Source organism: Lagenorhynchus albirostris, chromosome X (assembly GCF_949774975.1).
Source record: "Lagenorhynchus albirostris chromosome X, mLagAlb1.1, whole genome shotgun sequence".
Classification (NCBI taxonomy): domain Eukaryota; kingdom Metazoa; phylum Chordata; class Mammalia; order Artiodactyla; family Delphinidae; genus Lagenorhynchus; species Lagenorhynchus albirostris.
In genome coordinates this window covers 70,561,236-70,567,124 of record NC_083116.1, presented here as the reverse complement: position 1 = coordinate 70,567,124, position 5,889 = coordinate 70,561,236, and the positions used below count along the sequence as shown (strand labels likewise).

The 5,889-nt window shown below is 44.1% G+C and overlaps 1 non-coding gene across 1 annotated transcript; it reads left to right on the top strand.

Annotated features, from left to right (window-relative positions):
• The first annotated feature begins 5,126 nt into the window (after positions 1 to 5,126).
• On the top strand, positions 5,127 to 5,199 carry TRNAR-CCU (transfer RNA arginine (anticodon CCU)). The gene has a single exon. It is a non-coding gene; the product is annotated as a tRNA-Arg (tRNA).
• The last annotated feature ends 690 nt before the right edge of the window (positions 5,200 to 5,889 follow it).

Here is a 5,889-nt window from a genome sequence, read left to right as displayed (position 1 = left end):
CAAAGACAGTACAAAAATTAAACTACAGATCAATGTCCTCCATGAACATAGATATAAAAATCCACAACAAAATATTAGCAAATAGAATTCAGCAATATATAAAAAGAATTATACAGCATAATCGAGTAGGGTTTATTCCAAGGATGCAAGGCTGGTTCAATATTTGAAAATCAATCAGTGTAATCCACCATGTTAACAGGCTAAAGAAGAAAAAAAATCACATGATTATATCAACTTATGCAAAAAAGGCATTTGACAAAATTAAACACACATTCATTTCTAAAACCCTTAGAAAACTAGGAAGAGAGGGGAACTTCCTCAAGTTGGTAAAGAACATCTATAAAAACCCTACAACTGGGGACTTCCCTGGTGGTCCAGTGGTTAAGACTCAGCGTTCCCAGTGCAGGGGGCCTGGGTTCGATCCCTGGTCAGGGAACTAAGATCCCACATACCGCAACTAAGCCTGTGCACCGCAACTACTGAGCCTGCGCGCTCTAGAGCCTGTGTGCTGCAACTAGAGAAGTGCGTGCACCACAACGAAGACCCCACATGCCACGATGAAGACCCAGTGCAGACAAAATAAATAATAAATAAATAAAAACCCTGCAACTAACATACATATTTAATGGTGAAATATCAAATCTTTTCTCCCCTAAGATTGGGAGCAAGGCAAGGACGTCTACTCTTACCACTCTTATTCAACATAGTACTGGAAGTCCAACAGACAAGAAAATGAAACAAAAGGCGTACAGATTGGAAAGGAAGAAAAAAACTATCCCTATTTGGAGATGACATGATGGTCTCTATAGAAAATCACAAGAAATCTACAAAACAAAAAACCAAACATAATACCCAACCTTCTAGAATGAATAAATGAGTTTAGCAAGTTCACAGGATACAAGATCAACATACAAAACTCAACTGTAATTCTAAATATCAACAATGAACATGTGAAAGCCAAAATTAAAATTACAGTATCATGCACAAATCGCTCAAAGAAAATGCAAAGGTATAAATCTAAGAAAACATGTACAGAACTTGTGTGCTGAAACTACAAAACATTGATGAAAGAACTCAAAGAAGATCTAACTACATGGAGAGTTATACTGTGTTCATGAATTAGAGGACTCAACAGAGTAAGGATGTCAATTCTCCCCAAAATGTTTTACAGGTTTAACACCATTCCTATCAAAATCTCAGCAACATTTTTTGTAGATACAGACAAAATTATTCTAAAATGTACATGGAAAGGTAAAAAGAACTAGAATAGCTAAAACAACTTTGAAAAAGAAGAATAAAGTGGGAGAAAATGCTCTACCCAATTTTAAGACTTAGTACGTAGCAACAGTAATGAAGCCTGCATGACATTGTGTGATACTGATGGAGGGATAGACACATAGATCAATGGAACAGAATAGAGAATCCAGAACAGATTCACACAGGTACACTCAACTGATTTTTAACAAAAGTACAAAAGTAATTTAATGAAGAACAGCTTTTTCAACAAATGTTGCTGGAGTAATTGGACATCTATATGCCAAAAGAAAAAAAAGGACTTCAATCTAGACCTCACACCTTCCACAAAAATTAACTCAAATATATCACAGATTTATGTGTAAAACATAAAGCTATAAAACTTTTAGAAGAAAATATAGGAGAAAATCTTTGAGACCTACAGCTTCATAAACAGTTCTTAGACATGACACTATAAAAGCAAAATCCAGGGCTTCCCTGGTGGCGCAGTGGTTAAGAATCTGCCTGCCAATGCAGGGGACACAGGTTCAAGCCCTAGTCTGGGAAGATCCCACATGCCGCAGAGCAACTGGGCCTGTGAGCCACAACTACTGAGCCTGCGCGTCTGGAGCCTGTGCTCCGCAACAAGAGAGGCCATGATAGTGAGAGGCCCGCACACCATGATGAAGAGTGGCCCCTGCTCTCCACAACTAGAGAAAGCCCTCGCACAGAAACGAAGACCCAACACAGCCAAATAAATAAATAAATAAATAATTTTTTTTTAAAAAGCAAAATCCATAAAAGAAAAAAAATTAAGGACTTTTGCCCTGCAAAAAACCCTCTTAAGAGGATGAAAAGACAAGCTTAGAGACTGGGAGAAAATATTTGCAAACCACGTATCTGACAAAGTACTCATATTTAGAATATATAAAGAGCTCTTGACACTCAATAACAAAAAAAATCCAATCAGAAACTGGGTAAAAGACATGACGTTTATTTCACTGAAGAGGAATTACAGACATCAAATTAACACATGAAAAGATGTTCAACATCATTAGCCATTAGAGAAATGCACATTAAAACCACAATGAGGGACTTCCCTGGTGGCACAGTGGTTGGGAGTCTGCCTGCTGATGCAGGGGACACGGGTTCGAGCCCTCGTCCGGGAGGATCCCACATGCCGGAGCAACTAAGCCCATACGCCACAACTACTGAGCCTGTGCTCTAGAGCCCATGAGCCACAACTACTGAGCCCATGTGCCACAACTACTGAAGCCCACGCACCTAGAGCCTGTGCTCCACAACAAGAGAGGCCACCGCAGTGAGAGGCCCACACACCGCAGCAAAGAGTGGCCCCTGCTCGCCGTGGCTGGAGGGATCTTGTGCGCAGTGGTGAGGACCCAACACAGTCAAAAATAAAAAAAATTTAAAAAATAACCACAATGAGATATCAGTATACATCTATCCAAATGACTAAAATTAAAAATTGTAATGATACAAAATGCTGGCAAGTAGGTAGAGAAGCTGGATCACCCATTCATGGCTGGTAGGAATGTGAAATGGTACAGACACTCTGGCAGTTTCTTACAAAACTAAAATGCAATTACCATACAACTCAGTAATTATACTCTTGGAAATCATCCTAGAGAAATGAAAACTTGTATTCACACAAAAACTTGTACACAAATGTTTATAGCCACTTGATTTGTAATAGCCTCAAACTGAAAACAACCCAGATGTTTTTCAATGAGTGAATAAATAAACTATGGTCCATCTATGTCATGGACTACTACTCCAAATTATACAAATGGCAGACATAAGCACAGGGTGCTTTGGAAGCACAGAGGAGTGCCTAGCCCAGCCTGGAAGAAGGTGGAGAAGAGGGTCAGGGAAGGCTTCCAGGAAGAAGTAACACCTGATCTTGCTCTTAAAATGTAAATAAGGGTTAGCTAGATCAAAAATGGGGAAGGAGTATTCCAGGTAGAGAGAACAGTATGGGCAAAGGCATGGAGTCTTAAGAGAGCACTGTATACTTGAGGGCCTGTAGATGGTAACTTGACATGGCTGGAGCCCAGTGGGGACCAGCACGAGATGAGACTGCAGATGTCAGCAGAAAGGCCCTTGGCCCTCCAGGCTAAGGAGCCTCTCAAATAGTGGGGAGCCACTGAAGGGTCTTCATTGGGGGAGGGTCAGATCTGTGTTTCTGAGAGCTCTCTATCAGTTGCTGGGGAGGGTAGTTTGGAGGGGGTGGTGAGACTGGTGGCTGAGACACCAATGTGGAGGCTGTTCCAATAGTCTGGAGAACATGCAAAAGGCTGCAGCAGCAGGGAAGAGGGCAGGAGCCAGTACAAGAGATGACTGCTGAATCCTAGCAAAGTGTTCATTGTTCACTATAAAATGATGAAGGGTGTGGAGAAAGAGCTGTTTAGGAGGCAGAATCCACTGGACATGGAGACCAGTTCCCAAGGGCACAGAAGACCTCTTCCTAACCGTCCCACCTCTGCCTCGGCTACCTCGCTCTGCCCACTGGCCCCCACCCACACCGTGTTCCTTCTCCTCGCCTCTGTGCTTCTGGGCTTGGGAGGTACAGCACTATAGGCAGAGGCAATCACCTTCTAGATTACTCCGAACCAATACACTGACACATAAACCAGAGGTGAGTTTATTTCTGTCTCATGGTGGGGCCATAACTTGGCCCTGGCACCTCTTGGGCACAGAGGTCCCTGGGAAGCTGACTTGGAGAACAGGCACTCAGAACAAAGGGAACTGGATGTTCTTGAATTTCATTTACAGGATGGCAAAGCCTGGAGCAGTGTCATCATGCAGAGGGTACCAGCTTAGAAGTCACACAGCCCTAAGTTCTGAGCCCAACAGTGCCACAGTCCTTAGCTGTGAAAACTTGAACACATTACTTAACTTCTCTGAGCCTGTGTCTTCAGCTCTGAAATGGCACTGATGATTCTCGGCCAATAAGACTGTTGTGAAAACTAAGAGAGATCATGAAGATATCTCATGCCACATATGCCATTTGTGTCACCATTGCCTCAAATGAACACTGCCTCCAAAAAAAATCCTCCTCACTAGACACTGGAATATTAATGTTCTCCAGAAACTGCAGCTCTTTTGCTTAGACAATGCTGGACAAACCTAGATGGAATCTTCTTCTCTGACGCCCTTTTTAAAAAAACAGTTGGGCTTCCCTGGTGGCGCAGTGGTTGGGAATCTGCCTGCCAGTGCAGGGGACATGGGTTCAAGCCCTGGTCCGGGAAGATTCCACATGCCCCGGAGCAAGTAAGCCCGGGTGCCACAACTACTGAGTCTGCGCTCTAGAGCTTGCGAGCCACAACTACTGAGCCCACGAGCCACAACTACTGCAGCCAGCGCGCCTAGAGCCCATGCTCCACAACAAGAGAAGCCAGGACAATGAGAAACCCGCGCACGGGAACGAAGAGTAGCCCCCGCTCGCCTCAACTAGAGAAAGCCCACGCACAGCAATAAAGACCCAACACAGCCAAATATAAAAACAAATAAATAAATAAATTTATTTTAAAAAAACAGTTGTTGGACTTCCCTGGTGGTGCACTGGTTAAGAATCTGCCTGCCAATGCAGAGGACATGGGTTCGAGCCCTGATCTGGGAAGATCCCACATGCCGCGGAGCAACTAAGCCCATGTGCCACAACTACTGAGCCCGTGTGCCACAACTACTGAAGCCCACGTGCCTAGAGCCCGTGCTCCACAACAAGAGAAGCCACCGCAATGAGAAGCCCATGCACCGCAATGAAGAGTAGCCCCCGCTCGCCGCAACCAGAGAAAGCCTGTGCCCAGCAACGAAGACCCAACGCAGCCAAAAATAAATAAATTAAAACAACAAAAAAAACAGTTGTTGGGACTTCCCTGGTGGCACAGTGGTTAAGACTCTGTGCTCCTAATGCAGGGGGCCCAGGTTCAATCCCTGGTCAGGGAACTAGATCCCACATGCATGCTGCAACTAAGAGTTCGCATGCCACAACTAAGAAGCCCTCGAGCTGCAACTAAAGAGCCTGTGAGCCGCATCTAAGGAGCCCACAACTAAGACATGGTGCAACCAAATAAATAACAAAATAAGTAAATTTTTTTAAAAAACAGTTGTTCAAAGCTTATCTCATGCCAGACACGTTACAACAGCATGAAGAGGGACAGAAAGTTTTCTGCCCACTGACTGTGCTCAGGAGACACATCCATCCCATCAGCAATATCCCTCCATCCATGTGCCTTGATGGGTGGCTACTTTTGCAGGTGGCTATTCTCATCTACCATGTACTGAATTTTCCTGGTTTCAGTTTCCAAAGGTGACCTTTTTCTACCTTTGTCCCTAGAGTCTGGGGCCCAGAGCTCCCCATACACTGACCTCCTCTGAATGGGATCAACTAGAGCTCTGTGTTTTGTTGCATCAAGGCCCCCTTTCAGAATAAGCTCTGCTGGCATCTCAAACGGGAAAGAAACTGCAGCCCTTTGGTTGTGGAGCAGGTGGGGCGGGACAGTGAGTTTGGGTCAAGGTTTGTGAACTTGTGTCCTGGGAAGAGGGCTGCCAGCTTCCCTGCCTGATTTTCCTCATTTAAGAAATGTGTGGAAGAATCAGTCTGAGGAGATAATTAATAGAAAATATGACTGGCAG